The 13547-nt window shown below is 42.2% G+C and overlaps 1 protein-coding gene across 9 annotated transcripts in view; it reads right to left on the bottom strand.

Moving 5' to 3' along the window:
- Fhit (fragile histidine triad diadenosine triphosphatase) overlaps positions 1-13547 on the bottom strand; it is a 1549291-nt gene that overhangs the window by 1290509 nt on the left and 245235 nt on the right.

Raw genomic sequence — 13547 nt, 5'->3', positions numbered from 1 at the left:
CCTCTGTGTAGAGTCTTAACAGAGCCAAATCCAGAGAGCTTTGCAGCTGCAGCCACAGCCCCAGCAGAAAGCTTGAAAAGCACTCCTTGGTGTGCTTGTCCGTATACTTCATTGGTTTATTTTATTACACATCAGTATCTTGGTGAAAACATATAGCTTTCCTCTCTTCAAACAACTGGAGTGAGGATGTCAAGCCAGAAATCTCACCTGGCGACAATGCCACCACCACAGACATATGCTCTAGTTTGCCAGTGCGCTATTACCCACTGGCCTTAGTACTGTGTTATTTCACTTGTTCAATCTGCTAGATATGACAAGACGTCAGAGACCCTGGCTTTTCTAGCCCCCTTATTAAAGACTCCTCTCTGATTTGCTTTTCTAAAGGAGGAGGAGGAGGGAGACAGAGAGGGATGAAGGAATACGGTAAAGGGAAATGGAGGGGAGAGAATGGGAGAGAGGGAGACAGAGAGGAAAGCAGTGGGGAAGCAATGAGGGGGAGAAAGAGAGAGAGAGAGGGGGAGAGAGAGAGAGAGAGGGGAAGAAGATGATGAGAAGAAGAAGAGGAGGAGGAAGAAGAAGGAGAAAGAGGAGGAGGAGAAGGAGAAGGAGGAGGAGGAGAAGGAGGAGAAGAAGAAGGAGAAAGAGGAGGAGGAGGAGGAGAAGGAGAAGGAGAAGGAGAAGGAGAAGGAGAAGGAGAAGGAGAAGGAGAAAGAGAAGGAGAAGGAGAAGGAGAAGGAGAAGGAGAAGGAGAAGGAGAAGGAGAAGGAGAAGGAGAAGGAGAAGAAATGTCCCATCTTACTGAGTTACTGGCACCAATATATAAATCTGTGGAAGAAGCTCAAAACTGGGAATTAGTAGGTAAAGGGATCATGCAATTATAATTATATTTGTCAAAATAAATGTCTAGATGATCAGAAGTCATACAACAAATACCACAAAAAGTAGCATACCAACAGGACACAGGTGTGTGCAACAGGGCACCTCCCCACTTTGCTGATGAGAACATAAATGAATGACAGCATTAAGGAAAGCATGGTGGCACTTCCTCAGAAAACTTAAAGAACCGCTTTCCGACCCACTTAGGACTTGAACTAGACACATTCACAGAAAAGGATCATGGGCTAAAGATATATCTTCCCTCCTGTGTTCACTATAGAACTCTGCACAATAGCTAAGAAACAGTATCCACTGAGAGTCCCACTGAGAGTAAGTGGGCAAAACATATGATGGAGTTATTATAGCCGTAGCTTCTACAGCTAGAAAAGGTAAGAAATCCTGTGATCAGGAAGGGCACGAGTGAGCCTGGAGGACACATGCCAAGTGCAGTTCAATAAGCCAGACGCACAAGAGCAAATACTATATGTTCTTCCTCCACGTCAGAATCTGTAGCAAAGCTCACAGGAGTCACTAGTGACTGTCAGAGCCGGGATGAAGAAGCCAGAGGAGACTGGTTATCAGATCCGAAGATACGGCTGGACGGAAGGACTGAGTTCCAGAGCTCAACTCACAATCGGTGACTGCCAGTAAATTATATTTTCAAACTAGCTAGAAAAGATTTTCACACTCCCAACACAAATGAATAGGAATCCTCTTAGAAGACGTTCTTACTATATATGTGTGTCAGAATATCAACTGCACTCCATGTGTAATTATCATGTCAAATAAAATGCATTCAAATTCTCTAATCAGCAAACCATCAGCAGAGTTAGCAAACATCCCACCGGAGGACAACTTTTTTTACCAGCTACACTTCAGACAACAGGCTAACATCCAGAAACCACAAAGAATTGCAGAAATTAAATGCCAAGGAAATATAACTGCCAATCAATAAATAGGCAAAATAAACTAAATAGACATTTATCAAAAAAGAAACATAAATAGAGAAAAATTAAAAAAAAAACTGTTCAATATCCCTAGCCCTCAGGAAAATGAAATTACAATGTCCTTTTAGATATCACCTCACCCCAGTCAGAATAGCTATCATCAACAAATCCAACAGCAAGTGCTGGAAAGCATGTGGAGAGCAAGGAAGCCCTTCTTCCACTGTTGGCTAGTTTTGTGGACTTGACACAAGCTAGAGTCCTTTTAGAATAGGGAATGTCAGTAGAGAAAATGCTCCAACCACGCTGTCCTGCAGGCAAGTCACTGGTGCTGTTCTTGATGGATGATTTGTATGGGAGTGTGGCACCACTCCTGGGAAGGTAGTCCTGGGTGCTATAAGAAAGCAGGCTGGGTGAGCAAGACCCTGAGGAGCGAGATCTAATCAGCACTTTTCCAGGGTCTCTGTTTCAGCTCCTTCCTCCAGATTTCTGCCTTGAGTTCCTGCCCTGACATCCCTAGATGATGGACTACAAGTTAGATCAAATCAAAAACTTCCCAAGTTGCTTTTGATCATTGTTTTCTATCACAGTGATAGAAAAGTAACAAATATAATGGGGGAACAAATTAACCTAGCTATTGTGGAGAACAATTCATAGTTTCCTCAAAATATACAAAACAGAACTACTGGGCTGGAGAGATGTCTCAGCGTTTAAGAGCACTGACCGCTCTTCCAGAGATCCTGAGTTCAATTCCCAGCACATGGTGGCTCACAACCATCTGTAATGAGATCTGATGCCCTCTTTTGGTGTGTCTAAAAACAACTACAGTGCACTCAAATAAATAAAATAAATAAATCTTTAAAACAAAACAGAACTACCATATAACTCAGCTATTTCACCCCTAGACACAAACCCAGCACACTTTATACCCTATCGTAGAAATATTTACTTTTTCTCTCTATAGCTGTTTTATCCACTATAGCAAAGAGTTGAAACAAACCTAGATGTTCATCAACAGATGAAAGGATAAGGAAAATATTATATATTATTATATATGATACTTTGATTTATAAAATATATCTATTACACAAAGATATAAATATATGTGTAATAGAATACTACACAATTGTGAAGAAAACCAAACATTTTGTAGGAAAGTGTATGGACTTAGAATGTATAAGGTTAAGCAATCTTGAAAAAAAACCCTCATTTGCAAAATCTTACATATATATATATGTGTGTGTGTTTGTGTGTATGTGTGTGTATGTATATATATATATATATATCATGTATATATGTAACTACATGTACAGTTGGGGACATTATAACATGAAGAAATGAGAATTAGCAAGACTAAATATCAGGGGAAGCAGAGTAACTGAATGCAGGTGACAGACATAGTTAGGAAGGGGACATAAACCAATTGCTTTTCTAGCTCTAACTCTGTAAGAGACTTTTGGGTTTGGTGCTGGATAAGTACACGGAAGATATTTGATACTGAAAGTGTAAATTTTACTGTGAAGTTCCACCATTTCTGTTCTGAATGCCTATTGTAATTTTACTGAAGTTCACTAAGTCATGTAACTTGGGGTCTGGTTAATTAGGATAGGTAATGTTTTTATTTATTTGCAAGTTGGTTTGGGGGTTTTGGTAGTCTTTTCCTTTACAATAAAGCCTATAACATTCAAACATAGAATAAATTCAAATAATTAGAAGTTACCTCCCTGTCTCTTCCTTACTATTGGAAACCATATGATTATAAGATAAATATCACTTCATGCATTTTGAATAGGAAACTGAGACTGGAAAGGGTTGAAGTGCAGACATGAGCAATAGCTTACTAAACAGGGCTCCCAAGGCTTGCAAAATGGGAGCAAAAATGGAGAAGTGGAGAAGGAAGTCTGTTGGTGGGTGGGACTGTCAGCCAGTGCAGCCAGTGCAGCCAGTGCAGCCAGTAAGGAATCCGTGCAGAGGCTCTTCAAAAATGCTAAAACTGTGACTAGCATACAAGCCAGCTTATATCTACCATATAAACATGTAATGGTCTGCTATGTACTTAAAGCTATCAAGATTGATGTATAGTAGAGATGCCAGCATACCTTAGAAAAGCAAATACATTTCTCTTCCAAATGAGGAACCTAGGGGGGGGGAGAGAGAGAGAGAGAGAGAGAGAGAGAGAGAGAGAGAGAGAGAGAGCACTGAAAGCAGAGGGAAGACTTTTAAGAAAGAGAAAAGCAGCTAGGGGAAGGGAGAGTAAGTGAGGGATTGGTTATGATCAAAGCACACCATAGTCATGCTTGGAAATATGACCAGGGGCTGGGAGGATGCCTTAGTAGGTAGAATGCCTGTAGCACACGTACGCAGACCTGCCTTTGGAGTCCCAGTGTCCAGGTAAAAAGCCAGGCATAAAGACAAGCTCTAGTAATTCTAGCACTTGAAAAGTTCAGATTGCCAGTAATCCTAGTCCAATTGGTGTCCTCCAAGTTCAGTGAGGGACTCTGTCTCCCAAAATAAGGTGGAAAGTGGTCAACAAAGACACCCACATTGACCTCTTGTCTCCACACCAAAGTGCACAAATATGTGCATGTGCTCTTTAAGCATAAGACACACATACACGCATGCACGTGTATACACACACACACACACACACACACACAGAGGGACACATGTAGACACATTCATAACAGTCAGTGTCATCATAAGACTCATTATCTTGTCAATTAATATATAGTAGTAAAAATGTTTACAGACTCTCCATTGGGGCAGTAAGCTCTCCTAACACACCTATACTTTTTATTGGGTGTCTATAGGAAGACGTTTGCTGAGTAAAGGCAAATGCAGAAGATCTCTATAATAACTTTTGCTAAAGATGCAGCGGCTAACCTAGGTGTCTTCTGTGGTTGGCCGTAACTCAGGTGGAGAAGCATTTAAATGAATGGGTAGAGGAATCACTTCGGGTGCATGGGGCAGAGGCACTGTGGGAGATAAGAAAAGGTGGAGCGATTCATCATAGGAGGCGCATAACTGAATTATGGAAAACCCTATGTGTGTACACTGCACTCGGCTGGGTGGGAGAGGAAGAAAGGTTAGAGATAATGCCACTGTCAACTACCATCTCTCTGCTCTGAAGCCCCAAATTAAGCCAGAAACTCAAATGATAGGCCATTGGAGAACTGAGTGCCAGGAACTGTCCTTGCAACACTAAACATGGCATCAACAGCAGAAGGAATTGCAAAGGTAAATACATTTTCTCAAACAATAATCTAGAAAATCTGTCTGGCGATGGTGCTTCATCAAAGCAGACAGTCTCAATGAGTAGAGAGGGATCCTCGTCATGGCTCCTTGGTTGCAGATGTCAAGAACAGAGACCACATCATACCTTGCTCTCCTTCAAAGCAAAGATTTGTGAAGGCAAATTAATTATCATCTAGTATGACAGTTAGAAACAAAAGGTACTGTGGTCCACAAAAAAGAAACAAACTGCACTCTCTTTGGAGTGGAAAAGAAAATTAAAAAAAAAAACAGGCTGGGCTGGCTGAATACAGATGCGATGGGCGCACTGAGCTTGTAGGGTTTTCAAGGAGGGCCTGTGGAAGCACCGCCTGTTGCAGGAAGGAGAGAGCCTAAAAGAAGGGCATAGAGCAGGGGTCCCAGTGGCTGCTCTTAGAGGGAAGAGCGAGGAGAAAGTGCTTCCATCCTTCTGAGACGCTACCAAAGTACCAGAAACGGAACAGATTCCAAACAGTAGAAATATATCCTAAGGGCTGAGAGGCCCCACCAAGTCCCCAGCAGAGTGACAGACTGATAAAGGTTTCACAGATCATGTCTTATTTCTGTGTCTTAATATCAAGCACTAGCTACCTCCACGTGTCTCTTTCGCAAGAGTAAAAATTCCTTTCGTAAGGTTGCTTTCACAATCACCTAATCACCTCCTGTAGAAGTCGGGGTTCTCTTGAGGAATAGAACTGATAGAACACTATGTATTGTAGAGGTGGTTCATTAGACTGGGTCATAAGGAATATGGTGGTGATGACCCTGTGGTTCCCAGGAAGCATTGGTTCATGTAAGAAGCCAGAAGTGTCTGGGTTCCAAGTCAGTAATGGGCAGCAACAGCAGTAGTAGCAGCATCAGTAACAAAACCAGAGTAGGCATATGCACCAACAAAGAACAGAGGCAGACAGGCAGGGGAATATCAAACACTTTTCTTTAGAACACTTTCTATCTACCTGAGCTAAGATCAGCTACCATCAGATAGCACTCTGGGCACATTTTTTAGCTGTCTCATAGTCAAATCAAGTAGATAACCGAGATTAGCTATCATAACTGCCAAACATCCCATGTCTCTTCAGGGGTTAGAATTTTTAACATATGAATTCAGGGGGAATTTAAGAAGCATTCCTGGAACAGTATGAAATGTCTTGACCTGGATGAGAAGACAAAAGACTTTCCACTCCCTGGTAATCATAAAAGAGGTACCTTTCATAGAGAACTGAGGGAAATCACCTCTCAGTTGTTACCAATGCATGTCTGAGAGGCCATGCCACTTTCCTGTCTTGAATTAACTGTTGAGTTCTGACCTTGAGGGAGTCACTTTTGAACTTGGAAGCTTAAAGCTCCCATAAGATGGACAGTATTTAAGACACAGAAATGAAGGCACAGTGGGACAGCTTAGCTGGTGAGGTGCTCGCTGAGCAAGCAGAGAGACCCCAGTTGACATACGCAGTACCCATGGGAAAAGTTGAGCGTGTGGGGCATACCTATACTCCTAGTACTGAGGAAACAGAGACAGGAGGAGTCCTGGAACTTGTTGCTCAGCTGGTCTTGCTGAATTAGTGGGCTACAGCTTCACTGAGAGAAACTCTTTTTAAACATAAAATCAAGAGTAATAGAAGGCGGTTGGGGATTTAGCTCAGTGGTAGAGCACTTGCCTAGGGAGCGCAAGGCCCTGGGTTCAGTCCCCAGCTCCTAAAAAAAGAACCAAAAAAAAAGAGTAATAGAAGAAGACACTTAACATAGCCTCAACAGGCACGTACACATGCACACATATAAAAACACACACACACACACACACACACACACATTTCTTTAAAATAAAAATTAAAAAGAAAAAACAATGAAAAGATCATTGAAGGCTACATACAGCAGTTATAGTTATAGTGACCATCTGCAAATCTCTCTAGGAAGATTTAACCCCATAAATGAAACAGCTTCTTAAATCCGCGGCCTATGGGAGAAGATTGGCATTGAATATATATATACACACATACACATATATATATATACACATATATGTATATATATATATGTGTGTGTGTGTGTGTGAGAGAGAGAGAGAGAGAGAGAGAGAGAGAGAGAGAGAGATCAACTTAGCTAAAGCTTGACACACTTTGCCCAACATCCACCTGATCCCTTCACTCTCTCATGTAACCACCATGTCACCCATTACTGCTCTCACAAAATTGAAAGTATTGAGGGTTAGTTTTCTTTTAATCAGTCTTGACTTGAAGAGAGTAAAAATCTATAAGGTTTTCTTCTCTTTCATAAAAATGTCACCTGCATTTACCATAAGTGACTACAGCCCATGTTGTATGCTCTTTCCTGCAACAGCCTCTATACCCAGCATGCCCTGTCACTATACAGTTTAGCTGGAATGCCCATCATGGCAGAGTTGCCTTGGGCTCTGCCGTCCCTAGCACATACTGCTAGGGGCTTGTGGCAGTCTCTCCCCATCAAACACTGCCTGTGTTCAGCCACTTGTGGCATTTTACAGTGCCTTAAAAATACTAAGGCACTGCAGAAGGGCCTTGGGTATTTATATAAATAATTGATTGTATATAAAATCTCCCAGGAGATATCTGTGTTAGTCTACAGAGAGCCATATCTCAGGGGACACATGCCGTTTGCCTGTAAATTCAACACACTGAGGGCAATCTGCAATCCACAAAGAAAAAAATCCATCTAAAGGGGGACTCCACACTTTTACCACTTTGTAAGATTAAGAAACTCATTCTCATTTAAAATTTAACACGATACCTATTCCTCTCAAACAAGACATTAAAACCCAGCCATTGAATTGACCCAGCCTTGCTAATTAGTCCTCCTGACATTTAAGTGTATCAAAATATTAGTGTTGAAAGCCTTTACTTAAAATTTTTTGTTAATTCTAATATTCAATTATAATTTTCTTCTTAGTGAGACACGATGCTTATGCCCCTGAAAAGCCAAAACTGTAGCTGCTCTAGTGATGATTTTCCCCAGCACTTATTGTTAATTAAAAGGTGAAAAACTATTACTAGGATATCTGCAATCAGGCTTTCAAAGCCAGAAACATCAATATCCAGTAATTGAGAACATTTTGGAGCAACATTTTAATAAGCAAAAAGTCAGAAGGGGAAAAAATGTTCTTTATTATTTCAAATGGAAATCAGATCAGTACATTCTAGTGAAAAGTTATAATTGCCCATGACTTCTAGGCATCTGTCCAACTTTTGTCCTGTAGCAGATGCTAAAGAGAGGGAGTATCACAGAGCTTGTCCATCCCTCCAGTATTTACAGATATAACCCAGCAACAGTCTACTGCTGCAGACTTCAGCAGACGCTAACAGAAGATGCACTCTTCCCATGTGCTTGTGGGCTGCAGCTCATCCTCACCTCTGGGGTGAGCAGACGGGTCATTAAGTAAATGCTGTGCTGAGTGTGAATAATGCATAGTGGTGTGCTGTGTTGAAGACACAGTAGGAGGACAAACATAAAGAAGTGCAAAACCCAATGTTAGAGGCAGGGGGATAATACAATCGAAAGGACCAGAGCAGAGTCCTGGAACAAATCTGTAACACCAGAAGTTATACTGACACTCACTCCGCTGAACTCCAGCCTGCTGGTCATAATGGTAAGTGACTGAACTGTGCTTCACTTCTCCCTCTGCTCTCCCAGACAAAGACACACCAGCTAAGCGATGAGCCTGTGTCCACACACATTCCAATTGACATTCCTCCATGCTCCCTCTGGTAGGGCAAAGACGGCCCATTCAAATGACAATAATTTGATAAAGTCGCACTGAAGAGACTGCTTATAAAGTCTGAAAAGTTGTGTAGGGAAAGCTGAATGCATGCCCAATACTATGGTCTTGTCATAATCCTTCAGATAAAGAGGAGGAAAAAGAGCAAATCAAACTGGAAAGGAGGAGATGAATAGAGAGGCCATGGTCAGGGGGTGGTGTGAGCGTCTGTAAAAGACCAAGCCAGCATGGACTGTCCACATCAGAAAAAGTTGTGTGCATGTATGTACATTCATGTGTAATCATGTTTATGTAGTTATGAGTGTGCACACATGAGTGTATTCCTGTGTGTGGAGGAGAGAAGACAAGCTCAGATGTTATTCTTCAGGTACAACCCACTTTGTGTTTTGGGACAAGGCTTTTCACAAGGACCTGGGGGCAGCCAAGCAGTCTAGCCTGTCTGTCCAGTGAGCTCAAGAAATCTACCTGTACTCACCTTTCCACCACTGGACTGCAAGCACACACCAACACACTTGGATTTCTTTTATATAGTAGATCTGGGAATCTAACACAGGTTCCCATCATCTTGCAACAAGCATTTTATAGGCTGAACCATCTCCCTAGAATAGAAAATGTTTTCGGCCAATGGAGGAGGGATAGAGAGAAAGTTCTAAGTGCAGAGGGCTCAACTTAGGACTTGTATTATAAAATCCAGTCAACAGCTGTTAGATCTGGAGGAGGAGGAAGAGGAGGAGAAAGGGCTGGGAATGATGATTTCGGCAGTGACAGTGGCTATAGTAAGTGGGACTTATAGTCATGATCAACATCATGATATACGTTTCACCATAATTTATAACTCACACCAACAGTTCCTTAAGTGTGGTATCTGTGTCATTGCTGGAGTCAACCGATCAATTTTGTTGATCTTACACCACCTGTCACAAAGAGCAGAGTTTTTAGGGCTGGATGTGGGTCGTAACAGCTTGGTTTGCATCTAAGTGCGAAATGCAGTAATGATGGTCTTGATCCAATGGTTAATACTGTCAATTTGAAAGGATGTAGCATCACCAAAGAGAAGCCATTGGGTGTGTTTGTGAGGGAAGATCTAGATTAGATCAGTTGAAGTGGTAAGACCCACACGAAATGAGGGTGGCGCTGTGGCTTGGGACCCTACCCTGCGCCAAAAGAAAAAGCAAGCTGCATGCCAGTAAACATCTCTCTCCATTTATTGGCGTGGATGCCATGTGATTCTAGACGCCATACTTTCCCCATCATGCACTGCACACACAAACTGTGAGCCAAGGTCAACCTTATGGTTTGGTTTTGGTTTTGGTTTTGGTTTTGGTTTTGGTTTTGGTTTTGGTTTTGGTTTTGTTTTTTTTGGTTTTGGTTTTGGTTTTGGTTGTTTTGGTTGTTTTGGTTTTGGTTTTGGTTTTGGTTTGTTTGGTCTGGTTTCGGTCAGGCATTGTATCACTGCAACAAGCACAGGAACTGATGCCATGGGCACTGGAGCCCATGTGAGCGATGATGAGAGGATGGATCACAGAGCTAGGAACAAGGTATGGAACGTGGTAAGCGTGAAGTACATAGCTAGCTGGCAGTTCAGACGTAGATGGCGTCACAGTAGAAAACCAATGAAATGGGAGTGGCCCCTCTTCTTCTTACCAGCCATGCTACTCTCCCAAAGCTCACATTCTGCCTGGGCAAAGGGGAAGATCTGGGTCACAGAAGAAGGCAGGGGGTGGGACAATACTTGAGGGGAAGGGACAGATTCGAAGACGCAGACACCAGCATAAGACGCAGACCCCACTATAAGATGCAGACCCCGCTATAAGACACAGACCCCGCTATGAGATGCTGACACGACTATAAGATACAGATACCGCTTTAAGTACCACTGCTACGGGGTTGAATCATTTTTAAAAATAAAACTTGTCTAAAGTATCCATTTAAAACTAGAGGACTTGGAGCCGTAGCCAGCAGCAGAGACCGAGCTGGATATCTGCGCTGGTGAAAAGCGGGGAACAGTCCACGGTGCCCCGGTCTCCGGCACTCTCCTATTGAGAGGACTCCTGCCCTAGAGTTAGGGTTTCTGTTTAAGACCCCAGGGTAGACTCAAGAGCAGCCTTTTACTTTTTTGGGTTCTTTTTTTCTTTTATGATTTCCACAAACAACTTAACCAATATACTTTACACAATTATTTTGTTGCAAAAAGTCCATGACTGCAACAGGTGTTGGACAACACAATGTATCATGAAATTTAAAGCCACTAAAGTCGAAGATTGCAAATATTTGAGAAGATATTTGGTATTTTAGATTCATGTTATAGGCCACTATGGACTTATGCCCTTAAAAATTTCTTTCTAGATACTTTGATTTAAAAAAAAGTCAAAGAAAATAGAAAAGAATGCCAACTAATTGAGGAAAAAATTTTTTTCAATTTTCATTTGAAGAAATCATCACAGTTTTAAACATTGTCTTTATATTTATTTATTTACAGTAATCTTGGAAATTTGAAGCTGAAGTAAAGAAATATAGGAAATACAGAACAACTGATATATCTTCAAGTCTAGTTTACAAATGCAGATAACCAAATTCAGAAATCTACAGTTCAAATTTAATAATTTGAGTTACAAGATGAAAATATTGATGTTTTATAGGGGAAGGGGAGAAAAATAAATATATAATTTAAAGTTGTAGATATGGGATATTTTGTAATTTATCTTGACGTTTTAGTATTAAATGGCGCCCTTTCTGTCCTACTTTCAGGTGTTTGTCATGGGAAACTGAAGCCTCTCTGTGTTCATCCAGGGCGATAACCAGTCTGAGTGATCACAGACAACGTAACTTCCTTCTATCTTGCTTGGCTGCTTACTTAGCAGCCATGCTTGCAGCCTGTCTAAACAGTTCTCTGTGTACTGACATTTGCAGAAATGTATTTACATCACAGAGTTAGGGCCTGTTATTTGACATTATAAGAGGTAGATCCCAACACCCAGCATACTTTACTTCCCCTTTTGCAGGAGACTATAATCCCCCCACCCCTCTTTTTAGTTACTTCATTTTTTTTATTCAGTATTTTCTTTATCTACATTTCAAATGTTATCCCCCTTCCTGGCTTCCCTTCTGGAAACCCCCTATCCCATCCCCTCACCCCCTACCTCCATGAGGGTGCTCCCCCACCCACCTACTGCCTCCCACCTCCCTACCCTGCCATTCCCGTACACTAGGGCATCAAGCCTTCTCAGGACCAAGGGCCTCTCCTCCCATTGATGCCTGACAGGGCCCGTCCTCTGTTACTTATGCAGCTGGAGCCATGGGTCACTCACACCTGGGAAGGGGGAACCTCAGATGAGGAATTGAGTCCATCAGATTGGCTCATGGTCATGTCTGTGAGACATTTTGAATTTATTTTAAATTTATTTGTATGTGTAATGGTGTTCTTCCTACATGAGTGTCTATGTGCCACTTACATGCCCGGTGCCTGCAGAGAAGAGAAGAGAGTGGTTATCTGGAACTGGAGTGATAGATGGCTGTGAGCTACCTACCATGTGAGCTGCCTGGCCCACACGAACACACCGTCTTGGAAGTTTCATCCTGTTCCCTAATTCCCTCATGTACTACCTAATTTCCCCCCAAAGCCTTCCTTTACTGGTCACTACTCACAGCAATCCCCAGTTCCAGAAAAACCTAAGCCAAGATCTTCCAGAGATAGACACTAAGAGTCTTCGAGTTCTTGTGGGTGAGTGATGCTCTCTCAGACGTTTCTGTCCGAAGCGCTTTACAAGCACACTCTAGGGAGGGAGAGGGCCAAAATCACTTGTCAGTTCTGTGACTGTGTGCAGGGAAGTTCCTAAGGTCCTCGGAGTCACCTCGTTACAGAACTCAGAGACCAGCTACTCAGGGAAGGCCGCAGTTGGCAGGGCTGCCCTTCTTGGCAGGTGTCGGGCATGGCCCTGCACTGCAATTCCCCTGCTCTAAAAGAACAAAAGAAGTCTGGGGCTAGTGGAAAAGAAGCTATGACAGGCTGAGCATCAAACGACAAACAGCCCTTTGAAGCCTTGCTGATATAAGTGGTTATGTTTGTGCACCAGCTACTGGATCCAGTCTTACAGTGAAAGGCCAGATCTCCACTTAACTCTGTGCTGTCAGTAATGAAAGCTATCAAAAGGAAGCTGGAATGGGCCTCACCGTCCCCCCTGTAAATCTACCATGGACAGCTTAATGAGAGAGGGACATTATCTTTTCTCACACTCCAGTTTTACTCACGTAAGAAATGTGCCCCATATTGGCAATTAACTTGAGAGATTAATTAAACCCAACAGCCAATCCCATTCCTTCCATGGTGCATTCTGATACCATGGGAAGGCACCAGCATGCTGTGGGCACTTAGCACATGTTAAATAATAATTACTAAAATAACCCAACTAATCTGGACTCTTTGTCCTTTAGAAAACTGGCAGCTAGCTTCCATAAGTTAATTCCACAATCTGATGTTCAATATTTCACATGGTTCTATTTCTAACCTCTGTCATGTGACTCCCAAATTCCCAACAAACACTGCCTAATAATTGTTTCTTTCCCCAGGAACTTATTCAATTCTATTTAATATGCGTCATAGGTTCTTTTTAAATGAAAAGTAGGAATCAGACAAAACACAAACTTGAAGCCAGTTTGGGAGGTGACATTTAAGGTGCCTGTGTGTGTGTGTGTGTGTGTGTGTGTGTGTG

The sequence above is a fragment of the Rattus norvegicus genome, chromosome 15 (assembly GCF_021556685.1).
Source record: "Rattus norvegicus strain SHRSP/BbbUtx chromosome 15, alternate assembly SHRSP_T2T, whole genome shotgun sequence".
Taxonomy (NCBI): domain Eukaryota; kingdom Metazoa; phylum Chordata; class Mammalia; order Rodentia; family Muridae; genus Rattus; species Rattus norvegicus.
The sequence above is the reverse complement of the archived record's forward strand: the minus strand, read 5'-3'. Positions and strand labels throughout refer to the sequence as shown.